The sequence below is a fragment of the Delphinus delphis genome, chromosome 16, assembly GCF_949987515.2.
Source record: "Delphinus delphis chromosome 16, mDelDel1.2, whole genome shotgun sequence".
Lineage (NCBI taxonomy): Eukaryota > Metazoa > Chordata > Mammalia > Artiodactyla > Delphinidae > Delphinus > Delphinus delphis.
In genome coordinates this window covers 68,673,835-68,686,604 of record NC_082698.1, presented here as the reverse complement: position 1 = coordinate 68,686,604, position 12,770 = coordinate 68,673,835, and the positions used below count along the sequence as shown (strand labels likewise).

General features: G+C 37.9%; 1 protein-coding gene across 1 annotated transcript in view; it reads right to left on the bottom strand.

Annotated features, from left to right (window-relative positions):
* JMJD1C (jumonji domain containing 1C) overlaps positions 1-12,770 on the bottom strand; it is a 308,870-nt gene that overhangs the window by 284,654 nt on the left and 11,446 nt on the right. The window lies entirely within an intron of this gene.

Genomic DNA, 12,770 nt, shown 5'->3' with positions numbered 1-12,770 from the left:
GACCTTTAAAAGTACATTGTCAATACTGGGATTAGAAGGGGCACATTGTGAAGAGAGAGAGATAGGTATGAAAGAGTGAGTGATACGGTCTTCACGATAAAAACATCACAAGCACACACTATAGAAGAGTCAGATACTGGCAGTTATACCTCAAGTAAGTAAATAAAATGACTCTGAAAATATAGCAAGTCACTAATCTAAGAAAAAAAAAGAGAGAAAGGAGACCAAGAGCAGTAGTTTGAGGATGGGGCCAACCATGTAGTCTGTATAAGAGATGGCTCATCGACAAGCTGTATCATCACAATAATGACCACTCCACTGTCTTTAATCTCTCATCCACAAGAAGCAGGGGGCTTCAGAGAGCTTCAAATATTTGAAAAAGTTCCCTTATCTGATTAGCATTAAAATTAGTTTTATTCTAACCACTAGCAAAAGTAATCTTTTACTTCCAAATCTTCCACTTCCAAAATATGTAACATTTTTTAGCCTTCCTAAAGAATGTAAATTTTGTTTAATTTTGCCTTTGCTTAATTAGCTAAGGTCATCACCATAAACATCAGGGTGATGTCCTGGGGAGTTAGTGAAGTTAAAAGTGTGGGACTGCCTGGCTCAACAAACAAACTGACACACTTGTTTGGACCCTTTGTCTGCTCCTCACAATTTTCACATCCTCCCAGGCTAAAAATTCTAAATTATTATAAACAAGTAAGCTTCAATTCTCTGTTTGATTAATTAATAATGCCTTATAACAAAATAGACATGCTAGGCCATCCTTAAAAAAGTCTACAAATAAGGAATGCTGGAGAGGGTGTGGCGAAAAGGGAACCCTTCTACACTGTTGGTGGGAATGTAAGTTGGTGCAGCCACTATGGAAAACAGTACAGAGGTTCCTCAGAAAACTAAAAATAGAATTACCATATGATCCAGCAATCCCAATCCCAGGCATATACCAGGACAAAACTATAATTCAAAAAGATACATTTACCCCTGTGTTCATAGTAGCACTATTCACAACAGCCAAGACATGGAAATAACCTAAATGTCCATCGAAAGAGGAATGGATAAAGAAGATGTGGTACATATATACAAAGGAATATTACTCAGCCATAGAAAAGAATGAAATAATGCCATTTGCAGCAAATGGATGCAACCAGAGATTATCATACTAAGTGAAGTAAGTCAGAAAGGCACCATATGATATCACTTATATGTGGAATCTCAAGTATGGCACAAATGAATCTATCTACAAAACAGAAGCAGACTTACAGACACATCAGACTGTGCTTGCCAAGGTAGACGGGTGGGAGGGAGAGGGATGGACTAGGAATTCGGGGTTGGTAGATGCAAACTATTACATTTAAAATGGTAAACAACAAGGTCCTACTGTATAGTACAGGGAACTATACCCAATCTCCTGGGATAAACCATAATGGAAAAGAATTTTTAAAAAGGAACGTATATATGTGTATAAAAGAGTCACTTTGCTGTACAGCAGAGACAGGCACAACACTGTAAAGCAACTATACTTTGATAAAAAAACAAAAGAAAACAGACATTCTGTATGGAAAAGAGTGAGACATTGACTCTTATTAAAATAAAGATTAAGTATATCAAAGAACATCCCTAGTTAACAGTGTAGAACTAAGTAACTTCAAATCATTTGTTAGAGATCTTAAGAAACTGGATATTTATCATACATTGACATTAATTCAAAACCTGTGTTTGTTTTAGCTATCTGTTCAATAATGAAGCACTAGCACAATATGCTTTCTTAACAGGAGTCATATTATTTTAAAGTATCAAGCGCAGATAACTATGAACAATAAAGTGATTAAAAAAAAAAAAAAAAAAAACACCGGGCTTCCCTGGTGGCGCAGTGGTTGAGAGTCCGCCTGTCGATGCAGGGGACACGGGTTCGTGCCCAGGTCCGGGAAGATCCCACATGCCGTGGAGCGGCTAGGCCCGTGAGCCATGGCCACTGAGCCTGCGTGTCCGGAGCCTGTGCTCCGCAACAGGAGAGGCCACAACAGCGAGAGGCCCGCGTACCGCAAAAAAAAAAAAAAAAAAAAAAAAAAACCCACACAACAACACACTCCCGGAAAAAGCTGTTGCCAAACTATCATACAACACTTGAATAAAACAGATAAAAAAAGGGACACGGTATTATTCAAATTCTTTATAAGTCTTAAGCTATTAATTTTTTAGTTTTAATCTACAAAAATCAGACAACAGAACTTCTAAACTTGTGTAAAATTTATAGGCAAGACTGATTGAAGCTCGATGCACTAATGTAGATTATGGATTTCTTGTCAATTGAAAAAGACAAATTTATAATAGTCTCTATAGCAAAGATATCATGGAAAAACAACTCAGAAAATACTGAAGAATATCTTTTCAGCCATGGCTGAAAGACAGGTTGCACACCAAAATACTAAGGAAAAAACTCAATCAATTAAAAACAAATTCAGAGTAAAATCAATTAAAAATAAATTCAAACTTCTCAACTATATATCATTAAAGTATTTAAAAAGGAAATTTATAAATAGATACAAGATTGAAGGGGACTTTTATTCAATGTAGTATTGGGAGTCTTAGCAAGAGCAATTAGGCAAGAAAAAGAAATAGAAGACATCCAAATTGGAAAGGAAAAGTTAAACTGTCACTATTTGCAGATGACATGATATTATAAACAGAAAAAGACTCCACTAGAAAACTGTTAGAACTAACAAACGAATCCAGTACAGTTGCAGGACAAAATCAACATACAGAAATCTGTTGCATTTCTAAACAATGACAACAAATTATCAGAAAGAGAAATTAAGAAAACAATCTCGTTTACAACTGCACCAAAAAGAATAAAATACCCAGGAATAAATTTAATCAAGGAGGTTAAAGACCTGTACACTGAAAACTATAAAACATTAACGAAAGAAACTGAGTAAGATACAAATAAATGGAAAGATACTCTGTGCTCAGAGAGTGGAAGAATTAATGTTGTTAGATGTCCATATTACCCAAAGCAATCTACAGATTCAATGGAATCCCTATCAAAATTCCAATGGCATTTTTCACAGAAATAAAATAAAGTCCTAAAATTCGTATGGAACCAAATAAGACCCCATATAGCCAAAGCAATCTTAAGAAGAACAAAGCTGGAGGCATCACACTCCCTGATTTCAAAGTAATCAAAACAGTATGGTATTGTCATAAAAACAGACACAGCTAATGGACATATACACACTAACAAACGTAGTAAGGTAGATAGCTAGTGGGAAGCAGCCGCATGGCACAGGGATATTGGCTCGGTGCTTTGTGACAGCCTGGAGGGGTGGGATAGGGAGGGTGGGAGGGAGGGAGACGCAAGAGGGAAGACATATGGGAACATATGTTTATGTATGACTGATTCACTTTGTTATAAAGCAGAAACTAACACACCATTGTAAAGCAATTATACCCCAATAAAGATGTTAAAAAAAAAAAAAAACAGACACAGAGATCAATGGAACACAATAGACAGCCTAGAAATAAAACCAAGCATATATGGTCAATTAATTTATCACAAATTAATTTATGACAATTAATTATGCCAAAAATACACAATGGGGAAAAGACACTCTCTTCAATAAACGGTGTTGGGAAAATTGGATAGCCACATGCAAAAGAATGAAATTGGACCACTGTCTTACACGATATACAAAAATAACTTGAAATAGATTAAAGACTTGAAAGATCTGAAACCATAAAACTCCTAGTAGAAAACACAGACAATAAAGTAATATGACCTCAAAAGCAAAGGCAACAAAAGCAAAAATCAGCAAGTGGGACTACATCAAACTAGAAAGCTTCTGCACAGCAAAGGAAACCATCAACAAAATGAAAATCACATAACTGATAAGGGGTAAATATCCAAAATATATAAAGAACTCATGCAACAAATACCATTTGCAAAAAATAATACCATTAAAAAATGGGCAAAGGATCTAAATCAACATTTTTTCAAAAGATATAAAGAAGGCCAACATGAAAAGATGCTCAACTTCACTAGTCATCAGGGAAATGCAAATCAAAGCCACAATGAGATACCATCTCACACCTATTAACATAGCTATTATCAGAAGGACAAGAACTACCAAGTGATGGCAATGATGTGGAGAAAAGGGAACCCTTGTGCACTGTTGATAGGAATGTAACCTGGTGCAGCCACTATGGAAAACAACATGGAGGGTCCCTACAAAATTGAAAACAGAACTACCATATGATCCAGCAATTCCACTTCTGGTTATTTATCTGAAGAAAATGAAAAAACTCGCTAAAAATAATGTACACATCCTCGCATTTGCTGCAGCATGACATACAATAGCCAAAATACAGAAATCACCCAAGCGTCCATTGATGGGTAAGTGGATAAAGAAATTGTGGGGTGTGTGTGTGTGTGTGTGTGTGTGTGCGCGTGTGTGTGTGTGTGTGTGTGTGTGTGTGTGTGTGTATAAAATGGAATATCATTCAGCCGTTTAAAAGAAAAGACAAGAAAAGAAATCTTTCCATTTGCAACAACATGGATGGACCTTAAGGGCATACGCCAAGTGAAATAAATATGACAAAAAAAGACAAATACCATATGATCTCATTTATATGTGAAATCTATTTTTTTTAAAAAAACAAGCTCACAGATAAAGAGAACAGAGGCAGGAGGGTGTGGGAGTGGAGAGTGGGTGAAATGGAAGAAGGGAGTCAAAAGGTACAAATTTCCAGTTATAAAATAAATGTCACAGGGATGTAATGCACAGCATGACAATGCTAGTTAATACTGTATTGTATATTTTAAAGTTCCTAAGAGAAAAAAATCTTAAAAGTTCTCATCACGAAAGAAAAGTTCTGTAACCATGTATGCTGATGAATGTTAACTAGACTTACTGTGGTGATCATTTTACAATATATACAAATATCAAACCATTATATTGTACACCTGAAACTAGCATAATTTTGTATGTCAATTATACTTCAACTTAAAAAAGATAAATAAATGTCATGGGTATGTAATGTAAAGCATGGTGACTATAGTTAATACTGTAATGTATGTACATTTGAAAGCTGCTAAGAGAGTAAATTTGAAAAGTTCTCGTCACAAGAAAAAAAAACTGTAAATATGTGTCATGGTGGATGTTAGCTAGACTTATTGTGGTGGCCATTTCACAAGATATACAAATATGGAATCATGCTGTACAACTGAAACTGATATAACATTATACGTCCCTTGTATCTAAGTTTTTTAAAGTTTGCTCTGATTAAAAAAAAAAAAGATTGGGATAATGCTATCACCCCAATAAACTCTACTACTTAATATTTAGTAATTTACTTTGTACCGAGTCTATTTAAACATATTCCCATTAAGTAGATCAGCCTTTAATTAGGCACATTTTATGGCTTAACTAGGGGTAAATATGAGTAACCCAGTAAGAGGATAGTCATATAATTCATGTGTTAGAACTGTCCATAACAAATGAATATTTAACTATCAAAGGTGACTTGGTAGAGAACCACCAAACCTAATCAACATACTGCTCTAAATAAATAATGTTTTCCCCCTCTGAACAGCACTTTAGAATTATAGCACATATGAACTATTACATCCCTATGAGATTGATTTCATAATTCCCATTTTACTGATGAAGACCAGAAGATTCAAAAACTGAGTAACCTGCCCAAGAATCCCAGTCATAATAGGTAGGGCCAGAGCCTGAATGCAGGTCTGAGCTCCTGGACCTGCTGGACCTTGTACCTTAATCAGGTTACACGAATGCTCATATTATCAGCGCCCTTCAATGCCACCTTATTGGATACTATGAGGAGAGTTTATATTATTTTCGTTTTAAGAATCAGAAAGGCAAGCAATTTAATCGTACAATCAGCATCAGTAAGTTTTACACCAGCTACACAGGTACTGCAGAAGACAAAAATTGATTCATTGCAGGACTAAACCAAAGGTACTGATGTTAATTGTGCTTTGATTTTAAAGTTAAAAAACCGTATTACCATGTTAGATTTTTCAGTTCTTTCTCCCTGTACTTACTCTTAAAAGGTGTTAAATATAAGATTCTTTTCACGATAAAAAAAATCATTTTATTAAGAATAGTACCACTATTTCTGCCAGGCGATTATTTTATTAATTCTCCAGCAAAATCACCACCTGAGAACAAACTCGTGGTGCTATGGGGAGGAAAAGAGAGGGAGAGAGGGAAGGAGGTAGAGAGAGGGTAAAGACTTCATTTCAGTATTTAAAATCTAGCTAATTCACCATTTAATAATCTTTTCTAAAATGAGTAAGACTGAAATACAACTTCTAAGGGAAACATTTTTCTTCCCATGTTAAAATAACATGCCAACAGCTACCAAGGAAATATACTTTACTTTATGTACATTCATTTTCATAGATTCCAATTATGAAGTGTGTTGCAATAAAATGGAGTGCATGAAACACACTTAAGGTGAGCATCATTTTTACAAATTTTGCCAATTTGCAAATCTCACCCCTTCTGTCTCCTTACTTCAACATAAGATAACCTCTAAAACATCAGCAGCAGCTCATTACGGCACCTCCATAATCCACTTATTTTTGAAGCTGAGGCTTGTTTCCCCTCGCTCTGTGCTCAGTGAATGGAGCACAGCTGTTGTTTTGAAAAGGCTAGAGGTTTTACAAACCTGCCAGCTCTTCATTCCCCCTCCAGTCACAGCTGCCAATATAATAAATTCTTTTCTCAATTCCATCTTTCCTGGGGTTAAAGGAGAGGGAATCAATTCCTGGGGATAAAAAGATCAAACTTTGAAACCAAAAACTACAATCCCAGGAATATGAGCTGCATAGCTCCAAATAGCAATAACAATTATAAAAACAGAATAATGGCTAATAATTATTGAAGCTGTACTATGTAACAGGCAATATGCCAGTGCTTAAAAGCATTATCTCACGTAATCCTCAAAATAACTTCCTGAAGTAGATACTATTATTATACTCATTTTGCAAATGGGGAAACTAAGTCTTAGAGCTAAGTACCCTATGCAAAATGACATACTCTTAAGTGACAAAGATTTCAAGTCAAAGGGCCTGAGAAATAAATTTAGGGCTTCAATGGCCAAGCTCCAAAGCTCTCAACCTCTAAAAGCCATAGGTTATTTTTAATATTTGAAAAATCTACATGAAACAACCAATTAAACCATTTAACTGTAAATGCCATACAAGGTAGCTAAAATTGTAGTTTTTTTTTTTCCTTTAGTTGAACTTAACGTCAATTCAGTATGCACAGCATATGCTGCTCTAATTACAGTCTTTGGTAAAAAAATGGGGAGGCAAATCATTAATAATCAAAGGTTTTGAGGAAAAATATTTTTGTAATATGGGATTCAAAATGAGAAAACAGTTTAAGAGATATCTTGTGTGAAAATCTGGGGAAACGATGGACTAAATGACCTCAACGATCTAAGATGGATCTAACAACGTCTGATTCTTTGCCTAACAAACGCTTCTACCCCAGAAATATGTCTGCTCCACCCTTACTCCAGTCTCTTCCTCCCTCCAAATCTCACACTCATAACCCACCAGCTGCTTTTTATTACCATTGGCAGGCCTAGGAAACTTTGAGATTAGCTCTCAATTACTAGGATGAGCTGAATAAAGGCAGCTGAAGTTGACTCAACTTTTATTCTTTGCTATGAATCCTGGACAATTTTTTCTTTTTTCTTTTTTTTTCCGGTACGTGGGCCTCTCACTGTTGCGGCCTCTCCCGTGGCGGAGCACAGGCTCTGGACGCGCAGGCCCAGTGGCCATGGCTCACGCGCCCAGCCGCTCCGCGGCATGTAGAGATCTTCCCAGACCAGGGCACGAACCCGCGTCCCCTGCATCGGCAGGCGGACTCTCAACCACTGCGCCACCAGGGAAGCCCTGGACAATTCTTTAATTTACCTGGTATCCTGCAATTGTTTTCTGATTCTCCTCACTACTTGCTGACTGACTTACCCTCTGTCCAATTGCCTAGCTCTGCTTCTTCAACTACTGACCACTTCCTGGAAGCTGCTCAGCGTATGATCACTGGGTCTCTATCCCGGCCCCCATCTCTGGGATCTGGATCATACTGATGGACTAAGAAGTACCTAACTCCACCAGAGTTCACATGCTTGTGTCTCATAAGTGCTCTCTTTTCCCTTTTCTGCTTCCTTGCTAGTTCCACTTGAGCTGCTACAAGCCATACTCTACCATGACTTTCTAAAATGACCATAATATTATAGCTGATTTTGGTTGGCACACACTCCATAAAATGCTATGGGCAGGGCTTCCTTGGTGGCGCAGTGGTTGGGAGTCCGCCTGCCGATGCAGGGGACACGGGTTCGTGCCCCGGTCCGGGAGGATCCCACATGCCGCGGAGCGGCTGGGCCCGTGAGCCATGGCCGCTGAGCCTGCGCGTCCGGAGACTGTGCTCCGCAACGTGAGAGGCCACAACAGTGAGAGGCCCGCGTGCCGCAAAAAAAAAAAAAAAATGCTATGGGCAGCTTGTGAACAAAAATTTTAATATCCGTAATTTCCTGGTGGTCCAGTGGTTAGGACTCTGTGCTTTCACTGCCTAGGGCCTGGGTTATATCCCTGTTTAGGGAACTAAGAGCCCGCAAGCCGCGTGGTGCAGCAAAAAAAACCTATTAATATGAATTGGAAGATTGGGATTGACATATATACACTAATATGTATAAAACAGATAACTAATAAGAACCTGCTGTATAAAAAATAAATAAATTAAATTAAATTAAAAAAAAATCATACCCAAGGTATAAAGTCATTATTTACTTTTGTACTTTTTTAGCTAGAGTTAACCAATGAAAATCCTAAAGGATGTTATACAGCTGACTCACAACCGCCCCATCCCCAACTCTCTGAATGAAACAACTTATGATTCACTTCCTTGGAATCTTTAGTATTATTTTTATTTCCTATATAATGACATTATCAAATCGTCAATAACTATGAACTCTTTCTCATTCCCCATTTTACTTGCTCTGGACACTTTTTCCGCTCTTCAAGCTAACACTAGCCCCTGTGAGTTTTAAAATGCAACTAGTTTGAATATTCTCATAGTAATTAGTGTAGTCCGAAATATTCACGGACTAAGACTTAATGTAATGAAATAATACAAAATATTTCAATCAACATCTATTTTTAGGTACTGGGAATATAACAAGTGCAAAACAGGACAATGTTCCTGCTCTAACAGACTTTACGTTCTAAGTAGAGGAGACAGAAAACAAGAACAGCAGCAGTGGTGAGTACTACTGTAGAGGACCGGAATAGGATGATGTAGGAGTGATTAGGTGACTATGTTAGATTGGGTGATCAATGAAGGAGGCTCCCTGGAATCTGAATGGCATTAAGAATCCAATACGGAGGGGAAAGTTGCTCATTTTGGAGTAGGGAACAATAAATGCAAAGACCTTAAGACAGAAAGTAGGATGACATGTTTATAGGAACAGAAAAAAGGCCAGTGGCTGAAGCTTAGGGGGCCAGGAGGAGAGTGACAGCAGATGAAGCTGGAAAGACAAGCAGGGGCCAGCTCACCCAGGGTTTTTAATCCAAGTGCAAGGAAAGTCATTGGAGGGGGTTTTAAGCTTTACAAAGTCCTATCATTTGTGTACTAAAATGGCCCCTCTGGTTGCTATGCAGGTTACAGACTGTAGCAGGTGAAGAACAGAAATAGGAAGATCCATTAGAGGGCTTGCAGTAGTCCAGCTGAGAGAGGTGGCAGAGAGAGAAAGGTACAGAGATTCAGAAGGTTAGGAAGTAGAACTGAGAGAACTTGGAGAAGACAGGTGAGGACAGGTGAGAAAAAAAAGAAATCAAGGGTAAGTCCTACATTTTTCACTTGATGTACTGACTGGAGAGTGATGTAGTTTAGTGAGATGGGACAGCCTATGGAAATGTTGGTTTGGAGGGGGTCAAGTCAAGAGCAGAATTTTAGAGCTGGAAGAGATCTCATGGATCATTTAGTTCAACTACTTTATTCTAGAGAAGTAAAGTGACTCAAACTTGTTAATGCGACTTGCCAAAAATCACAAAGTACCAGTACATTCTGGAAGAGCCACTGCCTCGGTTTACCAAGAGTTCTTAATCTTTTTGTGTCATAAGCCCCTTTAGTAGTCTAATCAAACTTGGAATCAAAATAACGTTTTAGTTTTTTAAGAAATTTCTTAAGTATGGGATTACAAAAAAACCAATTGTATTGAAATACAGTTATCAAAACAGTAAAAGAAAATGTGATTTGGTAACACTATATGTGCTTCTTTATCAACTCATTCAATAATAAGACCTCAGAGCAGACCTAATAACTACCATAGTTTCAGAGTAACGACGTGTGGTGTAAGTAATATTTCAAGACACCTGCAACGATTTTAATGGGATATGAAAATATTTGTTATTTCTATTGACAAAAAGTTAAAAGTACTACAAATATTCCCGTCGTTTGTTTCCTACATTCATAGCTGAAGGATATGCTAACTTTCAGGAAAGGTGTAGTGGGGAAAAGTGCAATTTTTCACCTTCTAAGTTCACGGCCTCCTGAATTCTATCCAGGAACACCTAATTTGTAGACCCCAAGTTAAGAGCCTTTGGTTAAATCCCTGATCATTTTCCCCCCAGATTAACATAATAGCCTTGGGACTGATCACCCTGCCTCCAGTATTTCCTCAAATCCATCGCTCATCCTGATGAAGGATCACAAAGGCCCATCTAACAATACTCCCCTGCTTAAAGTCCTTGGAAGGGTTCCTCATAGCCTATAGATAGTATGGCACTGACAGACATACACTCCAGGCTCCGCTTCTCTAATACAGTATTTCTACTTGATTTCCAGCATTGCACTGAACTTTCAAGACTCCTTGCCTGTGTTCTCTTCTCTCTTTTCTACTAGTATAAGACCCTACCAAAGTATCATCTTTCGAAGCATCTGAGTCCTTTCCTCCAAACAGAGCAATCTCTCCCTTTCCTATGAACTTCTTCAAAATCAATAAACGTTTTTGCCTGGCACATTACCCTGGGCCGTGGTTATCTGCAAATATTCTTTTTCCCATACATGACAGTACGCTTCTCCCAAATTCAGTGTTAAAAGGTGGTCTTGAATATTTGTGCTGGATTTTTACTAATCTAAAAATAATATCTCATATCCCCATCACAGTGTTCAGCTTATAAAGGGATTTCATACACCTTGTTTAATTCTCTTAATAATCCTATGAAGACAAGCAGTCTAAAGGATTACCTTAATAACCCTATAAAAACAAGTAGCCTGGCTCTTTGGTGGGGCTAATGGCGGACTCCAGGAGGGCTCACGCCAACGAGTACTTCCCAGAACTTCTGCTGCCAGGGTCCTTGTCCCCGCAGTGAGACACAGCCACCCCCCGCCTCTGCAGGAGATCCTCCAACACTAGCAGGTGCAAAGACCTCCTGCCCCCTTCTTCAGACAGCAATGGAATCACACAGACTGAAAGTGAGGGGATGGAAAAAGATATTCCATGCAAATGGAAATCAAAAGGAAGCTGGAGTAGCAATTCTCATATCAGAAAAAATAGACTTTAAAATAAAGACTATTACAAGAGATGAAGAAGGACACTACATAATGATCAAGGGATCAATGCAAGAAGATATAACAATTGTAAATATTTATGCACGCAACATAGGAGCACCTCAATACATAAGGCAAATGGTAACAGCCATAAAAGGGGAAATCAACAGTAACAAAATCATAGTAGGGGACTTTTAACACTCCACTTTCACCAATGGACAGATCATCCAAAATGAAAATAAATAAGAAAACACAAGCTTTAAATGATACATTAAACAAGATGGACTTAATTGATGTTTATACGACATTCCATCCAAAAACAACAGAATACACTTTCTTCTCAAGGGCTCATGGAACATTCTCCATGACAGACCATATCTTGGGTCACAAATCAAGCCTTGGTAAATTTAAGAAAACTGAAATCGTATCAAGTATCTTTTCTGACCACAACACTAGCCAGGACATGGAAGCAACCTAAGTGTCCATCGACAGATGAATGGATAAAGAAGATGTGGCACATATATACAATGGAATATTACTCAGCCATAAAAAGAAACAAGATTGAGTTATTTGTAGTGAGGTGGATGGACCTAGAGTCTGAAGTAGGTCAGAAAGAGAAAAACAAATACCATATGCTAACACATATATATAGAATCTAAAAAAAAAAAAAAAAAAAGGTTCTGAAGAACCTAGAGGCAGGACAGGAATAAAGACACAGACGTAGAGAATGGAATTGCGGACAAGGGGAGGGGGAAGGGTAAGCTGGGATGAAGTGAGAGAGTGGAATTGACATATATACCCTACCAAAGGTAAAACAGCTAGCTAGTGGGAAGCAGCCGCATGGCACAGGGAGATCAGCTCTGTGCTTTGTGACCACCTAGAGGGGTGGGATATGGAGGGTGGGAGGGAGACGCAAGAAGGAAGAGATATGGGGATATATGTATACCTATAGCTGATTCACTTTGTTATAAAGCAGAAACTAACACACCATTGTAAAGCAATTATACACCAATAAAGATGTTAAAAAAACAACAACAAGCAGTCTGAAGTTTTACCTTTATTTTGCAGATGAAGAAACGGAAGTCCAGTGAGGTAAACTGACTTGCTCAGGTCTAATCATTTAACGAGCTAGAGCTGGGATCATAAAACCAGGCTCCTTAGTACAGTGCTTATCGTGAA